The sequence below is a fragment of the Cupressus sempervirens genome, chromosome 10 (assembly GCF_028749045.1).
Source record: "Cupressus sempervirens isolate cs-2001-9-10 chromosome 10, ASM2874904v1, whole genome shotgun sequence".
NCBI classification, from domain to species: Eukaryota; Viridiplantae; Streptophyta; class Pinopsida; order Cupressales; family Cupressaceae; genus Cupressus; species Cupressus sempervirens.
In genome coordinates, this window is record NC_143127.1 from 652,135,081 (window position 1) to 652,153,157 (window position 18,077).

Consider the following 18,077-nt stretch of genomic DNA (forward strand, 5'->3'; position numbering starts at 1 on the left):
GATTTAATAATAATTAAAATTGCCTAAAAGATAAAGTGGCAAAATAATAATAATTTAATCTAGCCTTTGTAAATTTGGAATTTGCTTTTAAATAATGAGAATTAAATAATAATATTATTCTCTAAAAGAATCGTGCTAAATTAAAATCAAGCAGGAACTATTAAAAAATAAAATAAAAATATTAAAAGCCACTAATTGTGTGCGAAAGATTTAATTATAATACTATAAAAATAGAATTAATAATGTGGGAGCTCACTTGCACAACGAAAAACCCTAACGAGGGTTCGAGGCATTTAACAAAGAATTGTAGCTCATTTCTTCACACATAGGTTGGAAGGAACAATTGGAGAATTGATAGGCATGAATTTCTCTGTTGGCATTGAAGGTGAGATTTTGTGAGAATAAAATTTCACCACTTGATTAGCATCAAATTGAGGTAGGGTTTTGTTGATACCCATTTTATAAATTCTCTCAATGCTTCTGTCTTCTTCATGCCTGCAAGAATGATAATTTATTTTGTTTTAAATATATATGTTTAAAAAAAAAGTTTCTTTCTAATAATTTTTTTAATATATACGTTTTCTTTAAAAAATAAAAAAATTTAAATAATTATTTGATATTTAAAAATAATAAGAATTATATTTAATCTAATTAAAACTACTACTTTAGTCTAAATAATTTTTTAATTATAGTTTAATAGTATAAAATTTAACTATGACCAAATTGAATTTAACATGATGATTATTATTTAGTACTATTATATTTAGATTTTTTTTTTCAAATATGTCTAAAATATGTGAATATGCATAGTAAAATAACGAAAGCTATCAATGTAAATATTATGTTATTCTAATAAATGTCAAAATTATTATGAAAACATGGTCACTCTAACTATGGAAATGAAACTTAGTTTTATGATCAAACAAAACTTGGAATACTATATTGATTGGGAAAAATTTGAAAGAAAAAATTAAACTTTATTCAAAACAAATGTTATGAAATATTATGGAAGAAATTAAAATGATTGAAAAATACACTTTTGTAATATTAGGTGTGATGCCATGTTTTATCTTGTGATGGGCTTTTGGGAAATTTAGTAGTTGGCCAAATAGGAATGTTTACTAGAGGCTTGGGAAGTGGTTGATTTTATGATGGCTTTTATGTGTTGTTGTTTTGTCACAATTACTTCGTACCCAACCAATGTTATATATCTCATGTGTTTAGTGATGAGAACCATTAGAAACTACAATTGGAATAATTGTTATGTTGTCATTGATCTCAAACCTATTTGTAAGATAGAATGTCAAACCTTCTAGAAAGACATTTACTAACAATGTAGAGTGTCATATTTGTTGATTGATCAAAAGAATTTGAAAAGAAGAGATAGCAAAGGTGAGCTAGTAGTTTTGATGAGTGACTAGAAAGTTAAGTATTATAGAATTACAATGGGCACTTGATAAGTTAGTCCATTACAATATAATGTATGAATTGATGTACGAGAAACATGATAAGAGTTGAGTTAAACTCTAAGCTTGACTGAGTATCAGTATTGGTTGGTCAATAAAGGAGCTAGAACAAAAGACTAAGGAACTTAAGTAGAAGAAAAGAAATAGCTATTGCCAAGAAATTTAATGAAGAAAGGTTAGAAGTGACTGAGTATAGTAATGGCTGAGTGATCCTATTGATGTTGAGAAAAAAATAGTATATGATGATCTACACAGTGATGACTGAGCAGATTAACACAATGATTGCCAAGTGATAACAAAAGTTACAATTTGTGAAAGAATAAAAAATGAGGTTGACACAAATAAAATTTTGAATTAGTAAAAGTAAGTGAATGATAAGGATTGATGAGAAAGCACACTTAATTCATAAATATTTTTTTTTATGTGATCAAAGACAAGGATTTGATGAGAAGTTTCTAGAAGAGGAAGGAAAACAAAATGATGGAAGGATTTGATGAATCTGACCTAACCCTAAGATCTATGATGATGTTTAAGAGGAAAAAGATCAAAATTACATATTTAAAGAGAAATAATAGATGTTTTCTAAGGTTGGTTCGATGTTTATTAGCAATCTTGTGAAGCTATGAAGAGTAGGGAAACATAGGTAAAGTGTGAACAGTTTGGTAAACTATGATTGTGCTAGGAGGTGCCAAGTAGGTTGATGATGAAGATGATAGTAGAGGCTAGTTAATGAGCCAAAAAATGAGAAAATGTAGATATGAATTTGCAAAGTGAGTTGTACTTTAAAGATAGAACCTACTATTATATTCTAACCATTATGAAAGACAAAAATATTTAATCAAGGTTGACCTAACAATTATTTTGTAAACCCTTTAATCAAGGTGGCATTCTAATGGAATGATCCAAAGCCCTCTAACAAGGCCATTCCTAGCAGGGTGATTAAATCCTTTAATAGGTTCACATTCAATAGTGTTGTATAACCTTTAATAGGGTTGGCTCTTAACCAAGCTCACTTCAGAAGAGTGAAAAACTAGTAGCATGTTATTTAGTGGTTTTTCCCAAATTGGGTTTCGACGTTAAATCCTAGTTTCAAAGTGTTATTTACATGTGTGAATATTATTTTTATGTATGCTATTTTTACAATAGTTTATTTTACTAGAAAGTGGCACATATAGGAAACATAGAGTTAAGTAATTACATAAAAAGTAGATTTGTTGATGACATGCTATATGGATAGAGTTCTTTTATGAGATTGATTGAGTTGATTGAGATTGTTAAAAGTTGAATTGGTACATCTAGACCTAAGGATAACTGATCCACCCACCTCTTAGTTATTCTAAATCATTATAACAATTAATATCAGATCATTGGTGCTTGTAAGGAAAATTTGAAGGGCTTATAGCAAAGATCAAGATGTACAAAAGAGAAATTCCTAAGTTAAACAAGGATTTTTTTCCAAAATGACAAAGACTAATGATATTGTACTTATTTGGTATTAGAGATTCCACATCATACTATTTGGATAATGAATACATTGAGGTGCCCATACTTATGACAGTTGAACAAATGCAAGTGAAGTAGGAGTACAAGAAAGTGATGATTGAACTTGCAATAGCCCTAAGTTATGCTGAATTTGATGATGTGAATGAATGCACTGCTACAAAGAAAATGTGGGATAAGTTGGAAAAAATCCATGGAAGAGATAAAAATGTGTTAAGAGCTAAAGTAGAAATCTTGAGAGGAAAGTTCGATGACATGCAAATGAAAGAAGGTGAAACTATTGCATAATATTGTGGCCAAATCAAAGAAGTGTTGAATGCTATCAAAGGAGCTAGAGGAGATATATCTGATGAGACTATGATAAGTAAGGTATTGAGGACTTTGCTTCTTATCTGTGTAATTAGAGTATCACCAATTCAAGAACTAAGATGTAAACCTAGTAATGATATGATATTGTATAGCCTAATTAGTAGACTCACTTCATTTGAATTGTCAAATTTTGATAATTATTCCCCTTCTAGTGTTGAATCTGCATTTAAGGCACAACTAAGCACTAATGGATCTAAAAAGAAGAAGAAAAGAAAGTATGTAGAAAGTGATAGTGGATATGATGATGGCCTTGATGAGTTTGAAGAATTGTTGGCTAGAAGACTACTTATAGGAAAAGACAAATACAAAGGTAAACTTCCTATTATCTATTTTACATGTAACAAAGTTGGTCATATTGTAGCTAGATGTCCTGACAAAGAGGAGGAGGAGGAAAGAAAAGATTTCCAAGTGCAAAGGAAGGAGAGACAATAGAAATAAAAATGGTAGTGAAATCTACAAGGACAAAGCTAATAAGTTCTATTACATTGTTGAAGAAGATGGATCTGATAGTAATTCTAATGATCATGACGAAGAAGTTGTTTTTGTTGCAATGATAGATGATTCTAATGAAGATGAGAAAACTACATTTATTTCACACATGAGTAAGAATGATAGATGGCTATTTGATAGTGGTTTCTCACATCAAATGAATGGTGATACAAGTAAGTTTGAGAAGTTATAACATTATAATAGAAATAGTATTAATTTTGGAAATGATGCACCATGTTATGTGAAAGGTAAATGACCAATCAAAACTGAATGATAAGGTCAAACATGACAATGCATATGGGGTTGATGGTTTAATTTTTATTTTAATTTTAGTGTGGCACATTTGATAAGTTCAAGCTACAAAGTTGATTTCCAGAACAAGAAGGTAAAGATCTATGATGCTACTAGTGAACTATTTGGAAGTGGAGAGCAAACAAGAGGAAACTTGTTCTATCTAGACCTATCTAAAGATACTTTTTTGTTTGTGCAATGTGAAGATGTTTGGTTATAGAATAAGAAGTTATTCTATGTAAACTTTGATAATTTGGTAAGTATTAGTAAGATGAAGAGAGTTAGAGGGTTACCAAGATTAAACAAAACTAATAAAGTGATGTGCAAACAATATCAAAGGGGTAAAATGACAAAGTCTAGTTTCAATAGAAAGACCTATTCATCTTGTGATATTTGGAGTTGGTTCATATTGAATTTTTTCATCCTATTGGAGTTCAAAGCTATTATGGTGACAATTATTTCATTCTATTTGTTGATGACTTTTCTCGAATGGTGATTGTGATGTTTCTCAAAGAAAACTATGATGCATTTCAAATGTTTAAATGGTATTTGGCTAGAGTTGAAAAAGAAACAAAAAAGAGTCTAAAGTGCTTGAGATCAAATAGAGGAGGTGAATTCATATTAGACGAGTTCAACATATTCTTTAATGAAAATAGAATCAAGAGATAAATGAGTGCACCAAGAACTCCACCACAAATTGGTATAGCTAAAAGAAGGAATATATCAATTATGGATTGTGTAAGGACATTGATGATGAAGAAGAATATTTCATATGAAGTACCAGAGAGAAGCTATAAGTAGTGAAATCTATACCCTGAACCAAGTTCAAGTGAAGAAAGGAACAAACAAAATAACTTTTGAACTCTAGTATAGTTATGCACCTAATGTGAATTATTTTAAATTTTTTGGAAGAAAGTATTGTATATTAAAAGATGCAAGAAAAGGTAGACTTGATGCAAAAATTGATGAAGGAATATTTCTATGTTATTTCACTAAAAGAAAATCTTATAAGTATTTGAATTCTAACACTAACAAAATTGTGAAAAGTACTGTATCATCTTAAAATGGAAGCACTTCCATGATAAGAGTGTTTAGCCCTTTGAGTAAGTGGTTTGGGGTCATGTCAAGCACCTTGTAAAGGTCTTTGCATGGATTTGGCTCTTTCCCACTTGTTCTCCTTCTCTCCCCTGTTTCCAACCTACTTCTGACAACTTTCTCTGAGAAACTGAAGACTTTGACTTTCTGGGTCAATGATGACTTGAATGCTAAAGGTAAAAATTGATGTTGACCTAGGTCAAGGACAAACTCAACCCTAATCTAGGGTAGAGTTGACCTCAACCCTAACGCCAGGTCCAAATTTCAAGTTCCAGAGGTTTCAAGATATTGAGCTTTGAAAAGTTTCATTTTCCCACTTCCAAGTCAGCTGTTTCAGGTTTCAAAATGGTAAAATCTTAAATTGCATTTAATTTAGGTCCATTTCTAGGGGTTAAATTTAATTTGGATTTAATTCTCCAATGCCAACCTCTCTAGAAGTTTGTGCCCTACATCACTATATAAGGAAGCCTTCTTCTCTCATTTTGAGATCTATATATTATCGAATTTTCATGACGAGACATTATATTGGACGATCCATTATCAAGAATTCAAGAATTCAAGAATTCAAGCATTCAAGATCCAATTCATCAAGGAGATCCATTATTAGCCATTTAAGGATTCAATATCTATGAAGCTCTCTTGTTGAACATTTCTCTGTTCACATTCATCCATGTCTCTTTCTATGCTAAGATCCATTCAAGATTGGTGTTGAAGATCTAGTTCCATTGATTTGAGACATCCTACAAACAATTGTACATTCATTGGAGCATCCATACCTTTAGATTCAAGGTGTTGGGACTCAAAATCAAAGCCCTGATTTTGAGTACCATTGAGAAAATCAAGCCCTTAAATGCTTTTTGATGCATGCGTACCTAACAGTCCATCTGAGGCCCATGAGGTGTTTAATGTTTCTAACACCTTGCATTCAATATGTCTACGTGTTTCATGATGATAAATTTCCATTTTGAGCCATTTTGTGAAGTCTCGTTTTGAGCAATGTTCAAATCTATATTTAGTGTTTAGTGTTCATACCAAAGAGCCTATGTTACAAATTTTGAGTCATTTTGACTCCAGTTGACTAGGTTTTCAATCCCTCAAAGTTGGTCATTTCTTATTGTCATGTTGATGTGAATTATTCTAAATTTTGGGAAGCCCTATTTGACTTGTTATAACTTTGACCCAATTGACTAAAATGATGAAATTCCATTTTTGTTGCATTGTGGAGGTCAGAGAATTTCTATGGTTTCAATTTTGAGCTTATGACAAATTCGTTTGATCAATTTTCAAATGCGATTTCGAATGCAATTTGTAACTTGTTATTGGTGTCAAGAAAGGCAGATTTGTTGGTACCCCTATTCATGATTTCATAACTCAAAATCCATGATAGGTGAAATCAAATGGATTATATCACTTTTTTGTACTCCAAAAATACTTCAAGTGTGCCAATTTTCAAGTCTTGAAAAATCTTTCTGCACATTTTGCTAGGTCCATTCCGTTTGCAAAAAATGTTTTCTTTTAGGAAGTTCTGAAAGGGAAACTTTGATGGTCAATATCTTCTGACTGATAATTCATCATGAGGTGAGATTTGACAGGGTAGGAGTATGTGGAACACAGAATCAATATTATTGATTTCAGAGCCTGATCAGGTGTTTGGGTCAATTTTTAAGGTCAATCAAAGGACCTTCTAGCACTAAGTCCACAAATTGCAAAATGATGTCAAATGAGTTTTCAAAATATTTTCTAGTGGTTGAATTAGTTTCAAATCTCTATCAGATGATTAGTGGATCAGTTGGATAGTTTAGTTGTTCAAAAATGATTTTTTTTAATCCAAACCCACTTTCGGGCCTGATTAATTTCATTAGAGTGCATCAAGCAAGTATATAGAGGTTATATAGACAACAAACATTCAAGAAAAGTGGCTTGATAGAAAGAAAAAGTAAAGTTCTTCAATTTTTATCAATCATGCTATAGGTGTTCATTATGCTCTTTTCCAGTCTCTTCATTATATAACCTACTCATGAACCTTACATAGGAGGCCGGAGCTTGTAATAACTTGCCAATAGAGAACTCAAGGAACTATTTGGGGAAAAGAATCCAAGTCAAAAGCTTTCATGGAAAACCTTTCTTAGGCTAATTCCTTTGAATTGGTCAAATCAATAACTCCACCTCTTGATATTGGCTATCATAAGGGTTAGGAAAGATGGAGGTTGTTTGCAAAAGAGGTGGAGTTAGTTTTACAAGCAGCTCCAGTGCTCCCTTCACTTTGCTGCACTTACTAATACAAAAATAAAGGAAACCCCAGAATCAAAATCTACCAATCCAATCAAGAAAATAGCTAAGAGCCCACATCTCAATTGAGCCTCTACATTAGAACAAAATTTTTTAAACTGTATTTGTTTAGCTAAAGCTACAGAGCTTGGTGGAGGGTTTAGGGTTTATCTACAAGTAGAAGTCAAAGCTTTTGAATTATGGACAAATACTAGAGAGTGGAGAAGCCTTGCCATGATGTTCCCATTATGGATAATGAGATTCATATAACTACCCAGTGGATGCCTAGGAACTATATTACATATGCAACAACTTTACTTAGAGAGAGAGGTGCATTTGAAGTTGTGTTGAAGGCAAGGGGAAAAGCAATCGATAAGACATTCAAAATTGTAGAGATTATAAAGAGAAGGATTACCAATCTTCAGTAGAACACAACAATTAGCTCTGCTCCTATAACATATATGTGGGAACCTCTGGAAGAAGGTCTTCTACCATTAGAAACTACAAGGCATGTATCCAAGATAATGATCACTTTGTCCATAATACAACTTGACACATCATCTGCAAGTTATCAACCACCACTTCCAACTGATCAACTCAAGCTGCTACCTGAATAAAAATTTGAGGGAGAGGATTCTCTTCAAGATATGAAAGGAAAAGGTCATGGGAATGAGCAACAGGGGATGATGGGTACATAGAGAAGTTGGAGAAAGTAATTTCAAAGGGATATATCCCACATTGAGTGGGTATGGAGACATTTTAAAGTTTACGTACTATTCTACTCACATTGCAAGTTGTCTTTAAGAAAATGCCTTTTATAAGGCAAGCTATGCATTGTGGGACCTGTGGCTGACTAGATAGGTGGAGGCAACTAGAGAAATTTTGACTAACAGAGCAAGGAAGGAGTTCGCTGGAAAAGGTTGAGGATTATGGTGATCACCATGTTGCCACAGGAAAATGGGAGGCTCTCACTAGTAGCAACATGGCAACCTTCTGAAAAATGCAAAAAACAATAGAGAATGTGGGTCCAATCTGGGTGATTTGGTAGTGATGTGGTGGCATTAGCAAATAATAGAATGACAAGTGGTGCTATATGAATGGTTAGAGGAAGCTTGCTAGGAATTTCACCAGAATCTAGTGGTCGTCATGTTGCCATCGAAAAATGGGAGGACTTTTTGGCAAGCAACATGGAGACCTGCCAAAAAATTCAAGAATTTGGTGAGGAGTTTAAAAATTTGTGGGGCCCGTCCAATGTAGTCAGTGAATCACAAAGTGACAAGTGGCATTGTTTGAGTGGTGGAGGGATATATGAGGTTTTATTTTGAAATATTATAATATCTTTCTAGTTCTGATTGGTCATGAGGATTTAAAAAATTTGGTTTGAAAAAAAGAAGATTTCTATACTTTAAACTATGGGAATTTTTAATTTTTTTAAAATTCATTCATTTAAACTGAAAGCCATGGTTGGGAGCCTAATTTTTAAATGGCCACCACAGGGGTAGTTTTTATCCAAAATAGACACTTCAATATACCATTGGAACTAGGAGGAAATGAATTTTCCAAATATAAAGTCAGATTTTGCACAACTATTCACTGATTTAATCTATAATCAAATTCTTAATTTTTGGGGCATTCTCAATAGAACAGGTAGATTTCACCATTGATCACCAAAATTGGTTAGGAGGCAGATATAAAAGCTTGAAGCTTGATTGTGGAAAAAGTTGATTTTGAAAAGTTTATCTTGCCTATTGAGGTCATTTAACTAATTTTTTCTTTTGCCTTTAGTTTCAAATCTGGCATCAAAATCAATTATGATTTCCATCAAATATTTGAATCACTTTATGCTTTTGGGAGGCAAAATGGTTAAGGATTTGATATCCAGTTACAGAGAGAGATTAGAGAGATTCTCTTAACTTCGTGAGGAGGTTTTTTCAAGTGGATAGATGTTAGACATAGAGAAGATTTGAGAATTATTTCCTGTATATCATTCTCTTTTTTTCTCATTATATAGGTTCCAATTTTGGAGAAAAAAATGACTCATTACTGTGATACCATGTGTGTTCCAATTTGGAGTTTTCTCAGATTTGTGAAACTAGGGTTCCAATCTTGATGTGTTCTCATCACCGTGACACCACATTCTTCATCATTTTTCTCTTGTATGATAGCATTAGTGAAGATAATATAGAAAATTCATATCTATTAGGTGTTTTTCATGTTTTGATTTCATGCATTTGAATGTATTGTTTCAAAGAAACAAATACAAATGAGCAAGAATTTCATTAGCTTCATTTTGATTCTCATCTCCTATCTTAGTAATTTGTAGTCTTATTTAGTCTAGGAACAAAGAACTAAGAATCATTTGCATCCCTTTAAGGTTGTATGTTAGATATGTTTTGCTGTTGGAACAAAGGGCCAAGTAAATGCTTGATGTTTTTGACAAGGTTGCTAGTTATTTTGAGAAGGATATCTCATGATAATGAGGTCTTTATGAACACCGATGTCTAATTCACAAAGTGATAGGATAGATTTGATGTCTTGTAATGCCCTGCTCAGAGATCCTTGGAAACAAGGATGAAATACAAGCAGGATAATTTTTAAAAAAAATTTAAAACCAAGTTTAAGTGCACATGAAAAAAATCTACATAGATAAAAAGATCACAATGGAAGACTAATGAACATCTAACACCAACAGATCTCTGAACATCACCACTAACTAAAACATAACAAAAAAAAACACAAGAGATCAACCAAGCTGAAAGACAAAAGTGGATTCCTAAAAATAGGCTAAGGCTGAAATCTTGAAGCCCTGAAATTTGGCTAAGTTTGAATTTCTAAAGCCCTAAAATTTCCTAGAATCTTTATCTTAGCCCATAGAGGTCTGGAACCTATCTCAAATGAATCATCGCATATATTAAAATATATCTTAAGTATAAGTTGACGTATATTTAATTTCTTATAAGTTGACATATATTTAATTTCTTATAAGTTGACATATATTTAAATATATGTCAACTTATAAGAAATTAAATATATGTCAACTTATAAGAAATTAAATATACGTCAACTTATACTTGAACAATATATTTTAAACCCCTAGGAAATATGTTTTGAACTAGGAAGGTGTAAAACCAAAAAGGGTGTCCAAAACCAATTTCCAAACTTTTCTCTGACAACCCTAGATAGCCCCAATTTTTTGTGCGAAGGTAAATAATACCAGATTATTGTGTGAAGAAGTGCATAGTGCAGTGTGAAGAAGTGCATTCCAACAATACAAATTGATGCTAGGTTTTGCAGAAAGAAGTGCGAAGCTGCGTGAAGGAACTCACCGTGTTGTGTGAAGACTTGCATTATCGAACGAGAAAGTGCAATCTCACACGAGATCTTAAATCAACATGCAAACACAAAACACAACAAAAAGCTAAGGAAACTATGAAACAAAGTTCCTCCACACCAAGGAGTACCGGATCCACATTTCAAAGAAATAACACTCGACAAACATAGAAAGATAAAAAGCTAGAACCTAACCATCTAATCGACATCGAAGGAAATAATAGAAAGAAACATCACAATAAACTAAAAGCAAGATTGCATTAAAACATAAATAACATTGCAATGAGTACAATAACCAAACTATGTATGTGGTTCCTCCCAACCATTAATAACATCATCAGACCATCGTAGGCCCTAGCCATCCCTTGTGCATAACATCCCAAGCCACCGATCAAATTGTCAGTACTATCATGATAGGGACATCACTACAAAACATGCTACAAAAGCAAAGGGAATCTAATATGCTAGTAAAAGAGCATAAGATATTCCTATTGGTAGATACATCATCTATCATATGTTAAACATCATAATAAGGAATGCATCAAAGCTAAGATCATCTAACATGATAAACAAACATCCCAAAGAAAGCATAAATCACAAGAAAGTGTACTTCAAAACTCAAAGTACCAAGTGAACACATCCAACAATGGTCGTACTAGAACAATAGACCATCTCTATACATTGGTCCCTAGTAGTGGTGACATTAGCTACACCTCCCAACCATGTGGCACTCGTAGGTCCACATTTGCCGTGCTGATGGAGATAATGATCCAACCACAAATACACAAAACAACATCCATGGCTAACACACATGCCAAGCAATATGATGATTGAACCCAAGACAAAGACAATGCTTAAACTATAGGTCCTAGTTAGACATCTCAATGGGCTACTATGTAGGGACTAACATCATGGAGAGTCGCTTGGCATCAAAAAGCCCAAGCTCAAATTTGTGCAAACTCAACTCCCTCAATGGAAGGCTCATACACTAAAGTACTACTTTGTTATCTTTAATGTTATTACCGCCCAATGTTTTATTTAGTTATCACTTATATAAAGCTTCCTCTACCAACCTCTGATGCCATGAATGCTGAGCTGCAAGATAGAAGCTCCCTCCATATGCTACCCTAACCTACCTATGCTCATCCAACAATGAGTGGCCGTAGGCATGCAAACTCCCAACCCAACCCCAATGATCACAACTTCCAAAAGTATCATGAAAGATCAGGCCCCGTAGGTCACCCGATAGATGTACTCATGTGTGGTGCACCACCATCACAAAGATCATACACAAGGATGGGATGAGAAAACAAACAAAAGTCAATCAACCAAAAACATAATTGGTATGATGAATGCTACTCACATCCCAATGCAACATAAAGTACAAAAGTGGTCTGACGGATATCCAAACGAATCATCCAAGTCCACGAACCACATTATGCCGAGAAAACCTAAGAAAATAGGGCAACATGCAAAATGAGGCAAAAACTCCAAATTTTGGAAAATTTCTGAAATGAAAACCCATTTGGCCTTTGGGTGCAAAAACCCAAAAAATCTAAAAATAAAAGAAATTGGAAATCGTATGCAAAAATGGCTAGCATAATGGCTCAAAAACCCAAACCCCCATTTCAAAAATAGGGAAAATGTTCATACCCGACCAACCAGGGAAAACTAGCAAACAGAAATGGAGGGGAACACTAGTTCTCAACCTACTAACATATTGCTAAAAGAAATGGAAGTTGAAATAGAGTAAAAGCAATAAAATGGGAAAGCCCTACCTGTCAACAAAGGGGCAAATACTAAAAATAATTAGATAAAACAAATAATCCACCGAATCTACTGAGAGTGACATTAAAGCAAGGTCTTCCCAAGCCGGATCCAAGGTGACTGATCTCATGAAATTCCCACCCTCATAGCTCCTAGAACAAACAAAAAGCCAATCCTTCAGAAGAGGTTTTTTCAAATTTTCTCTAAAATTCTATTTCCAAAATGTGTGAAGTGAATAATCCAATCACTTTTCCAATACTTATTCATTTTTTAGTGAATAATCAATTATGGAAAATAGCTAGCTGGAGTAGTTAAACTTCAAATCAATCCAAACAAAAATAGGTTATTATCCGTAAAGGAATTTCACCTAAGGCAAAGCTACCCAAAAATTAAATCTGAAAAGATTAAAAACCCAAAATCATAGAAAATAACGTAACACTTTCATGACAATTGTGAACCTCTAAATGCATAGACATACTAGTCTAACCACATAATGAAGATGAATTCATATTTACTACTCACTGAATGGTTTTAATTTAAAACAACTAAATAAGGTTACATTGAACATACAGGGCTGACATTGGTAAAATATGAACAACTGAATCACTAACTCCATAGGCCATTGCCAAGGATATAATTCTTGCACACTAAAACACACAATCAAGTTCAATTGCATATAATATAGTAGCCAAAGTAATTAAAACATTAATTAACTAATTAATCCATTTACATCACTCACATTCGTAGGAAATGTAAAGAATAAGAATGAAGTAAATCACCATAGCATAAAATCCATTACATAACATAACCAATAATATGTCCAAATAAATCATATAAATAGATATCATCATAGATGTACTATCATCTCAAAATAGCATCAACATGCAAAATGATAAACTAAATAGCATAGCAGTATAGCATCTATGGTACTAAATCAAAGTATAACATTCGACCCTCAGGTCATCACAAGGTACAAACTAAGAGTATCAAGTATCTCTCGAATCAAAATAGACAAGGTACAAACTGCAAACATGAGAGGCACTACATGTCTGTGAGTATGAAATATGTCCTTGATATCATAGATGTATGCATTTGATTCATGGAATTGCCTAATAGATAAGGCATTGATCAGCTATAGATCATTTGTTCTTACTGCTGCATATTTGGGGTTGTGTTGATATTCAACATCATTAATCAATTATGTTTCCCTTTCATGTTGAAGAGCTGAAAAGGATGCCCTCACTCAGCTTGTGAATTCCATAGAGTTGAAATTTGCTACTACACATCTTTGTGATTGCATAAGTATAGGAGATTAAGGGTTTTTATTTGCTTTGTTAAATTCAGAAATATGTTTTAGCACTAGTATCATATAATTGAATTTGAGGTCCACCTACCTAAATTTTGCAGAGCCTGAAGTAGAAGAAGGTCTAGCCTTATAGTTGGCTTGGTGTTTGAAATAGTATATTGAAGATGGGAGTCAGTTGCCCCTAGATGTACTTTATTCTGATCGGGGTAATTTGAAACTTGTAGCATTTCAAAACACCAATGCAAGGATTCAAATCCTCCACAAGGATTTCAACATAAGAATGGTGAATAGTACCATTTACTTTGTTTATACCTATTGAAATTTCAATTAAATTTCAAGGTTGATTTTGAACTAGGGTTTGACCAAGGAAAAACCTCCATCCAAAAAAAACAATTTTTCTTCTAGGTATAGGTACATGATATCGAATTGAAGTTCAAATTTGGATACCCTTTTCAGTAAACTTTCAAGATCTGTAAACATAATTTTCATTAGAGCAGTGCAAGTCAAGGTCAAATTTTTGGGGTAAGATTGTGCCCTATTATTTGGGTCAAGGTCAACCTACTCTTGGAAGGACAAAATTTTTCTGGGTTTTCTCTATCTTGACATTTCCCATCTAGAGTAGGTTGCAAAATTTCCCAAAAATGTACATATACATCAGAAATCATCATTTTCTAGATTTTCCCTACTTTGAGGTTAGTATTTTCCTTCTATTCATTCAAGATTTAAAGTACATACCTTCTATAGTAGATTATAGGATTTCCTCCTTTCTTCATATTCTCCATTGTTTGATTATTTTGTGCATTGATCACTTCTTTGCGAATCATCAAATTAGATCATTCCTTTTGGTAATTTGGGTTAAGAATAGGTACTATATTCCCACTCATATATCAGACCCCACACATCCACTTTTAGTCTATTCATTTTGGTGAACTCGACACACTTACCCTCTTTTCTTTTGTGGAATTAGATGCCCTATTTTGTTTTATGGTGTTAGATTTCCCTTCATATTATCTTGCATGTTCACCTTCACTATTTATTTTGGTGAACCCGACATGCTTACCCTCTTTTATTTTGTGGAATTAGATGCCCTTTTGTGTTTTGTGGTGTTAGATTTCCTTTTATATCATCTTGTTGGTGTTAGATTTGTCTTTTATGTTAAATCTTGTATGATAATTAGATTTCTTGCATCTATATTTCAAAAATGCAAAAAAATTACAAACTCTCTTTCAAAATACAAAAATATTCATGTGTTTTGTGTTGTCTTAGTTTAGTTCATTCACATTGCATTGGTTTATGAGATATACTAATTCTAATCTTACTTCTAATATTCCAATTAGAGGAAGTCATAGACTTATGGGTACCTTTGATCGTGAGTCTTCCTCTCCTTTGCCTAGGATTCCAGATGATAATTTGATTAATCATGATTTCAATCCTATTATGGAGCAAAAATCTTCTCACTCATCTCATGATGAGGATGATGCTTTAAGAGTTCCTCCTAAACAAATTCAAAAAATTTCAACCAAACTTGATAAAATGGGTAATTGGCTTATGCAAGAAAACCATAATCAAGATTCTATTCAAGCTATAGAGGCTTTTAATAAATTTCTTCATGATAGTGTTCAAGGTGTTAACCTCTTGCATGGTATTACTCACCTTGTGCATTCAAATGTTAAACCTCTAACTCAAGAAGCTCAAGATTTAGGGTTGATTTCTCCTATCACTGGTACAAAACCTTCTTCTATTCCTTTACCTAGTATTCCTACCTATACTCCTTTGGTGATAACGATGGTTCCCTCTATTCCTATGAGTGTTCCTCCCATGTACCTTCCTACATCACAACCTTCTTATCGTAATGTTCCTTTTACTTATTCTAATCCTCTACCAATGGTAGTTCCAAGTGTTTCTCTAGTTGTGTCTTCCATTCCTATAGCTTCATACACTTTACCTAGTGTTTCTAATGTTGCTAGTCCTCCTATGTCCTCTAATGATTCAAAAATTATCAATTTGGCTCAAACTATGTCATCTTTACAAAAACAACTTGCATCCTTGACTCAAAACAAGTTTAGTATTCCTACATGTGACATGGGAAGTCCTTTGTCTCATGATATCATTCCTACTACTATTCCTTAGCAAGACAATATGCCTCGTCTTGAGAATTACAATGGTAAGGGAGATCCTGTTCATTGTGTTAAAACATTTCAAATCCTTTGTAGTGATTATGTTCATGACCATAGGATTTTAGCTAAGTTGTTTTCTAGAACCTTTTGTAACAAGGCCTTACAATGGTTTTGTTCCTTGTCTGTTTATTCTATCGATTCATTTTCACAACTTGCCAATTCTTTTATTCAACAATTTCAAAACAACATTGGCCCACAAGTGCCTTTGATTGATTTGATGCATTATAAAATAAGTACTAATGAAAAAATTGACTAAATTTATTGGTAGATTTAAGCATTTACATGCTTAGATTTCCTATCCTATTCTTGATATTGATATTCAACGTATGTTTATTTAAAATTTACAAAAAAAGTTAGAGATAAGATATTGCTTACTAAATTTACCTCTTTTCAACAACTTTGTGTAGTTCTTCATCATTATCAATTACAAGTGAGTCAATTTGAGAGAAAAACTCCAATCGATCCTATTCCTATTGATAAAAGTAATGTTGCTCCTAATCCCAAAAAATCTCAAAAATTCAACAACTATGTCATTATAAACAAACATGCAAGTGCAGTTGCTGATCAATTTGTTGTTGCATCTCACAATGCCACTTCTACATCCACTACTTTTTAATTAAATTGTACATTATCTCCTCTTTCTAAATCTTTACATTCTATTATGAATAGGTTCTTAACTACTAATATTATTACTTTACCTCCTATTCTAAATCTTTTTGTCAATATCATCATTAAAATGGTCATGATACTAAGAAATGTTATTCTTTAAAATATAATGGCCTTGGTCTAATGCCTTATCTGTTGATAATTTTGAGGGTAGTGGGAAAAAATATGTTTCTCTTATAATCAAAATATTCAAATCTATATGAATCCTTTACCTCAATATGATACTAATACCATTGTTCAACCATCTTCTATGGATATTGTGTATGGTTCAAAGATGGATGATCTTAATCACCTAAACTAGGGTTTGACCAAGGTAAACCCCCCATCCAAAAAAAAGAGAATCATTTTTCTTACATGTATAGCTAAAAGATTCCAAACTAGGGTTTGACCAAGGTAAAGCCCCATCCAAACAAAAAAAAACCATTTTTCTTGCAGGTATAGGTAAAAGATAGTGAAATGGAGTTCATAGTTGGATACCCTTTTCACCAAACATACGAGATCCACAAACAAAATATTTGTTAGAGCAATGCAGGTCAAGGTCAACTTTTTGGGCTAATATTGTGCCCCACTATCGGGGTCAAGGTCAATCTACCCTCAGAAGGACAAAAGTTTTCTAGGTTTTCTCTATCTCAACATTTCCTATTCAGAGTAGGTGGTAAAATTTCTCGAAACTATGCACAGACATCATAAATCATCATTTTCTAGATTTTCCCTACTTTGAGGTTAGTATTTTCCTTCTATTCATTCAATATTTCAAGTACATACTTTCTATAGTAGATTATAGGATTTTCTCCTTTCTTCATATTCTCCATCATTTGATTCATTTGTGCATTGATCACTTCTTTTTGATTCATCAATTTGGGTTAAGGGTAGATCCTATATTCCCCCTCATATATCATACCCCACACATCCATTTTTATTCTATTCAAGTACAAATGTTAGAGTTGATAAATTTGCAAATAAGAATGAAGAAGAATGTAGGAAAGAACCTGCATATTATAGAAAATTTGTGTATATGTATGAGGGTGAATCTAACACCTTATCTAAACTAGATAAGAAGGCCACCAAGCATAAACAACAAAAAATTTCTAAGGTTCTATAGAAGAATTGTTTTGAGCATCATGCTATATGATCCGATTCAAAAACCTACACTACCGACCATCAGACAGAGGAAGTTGAGTTGCAATGAGAGATAATTGAAGTAATAGAGAAAGTTGAATTGAGTAAAAAACAACAAGAAGAAAGAATATTTGAACATGTATTGGCAAAGTATGTGGGAAGACATCATGCACTAGATCAAATAATTGGAGAAAAATATTTAAGAGTCATGACAAGAAGAAAATTGAGGAATGC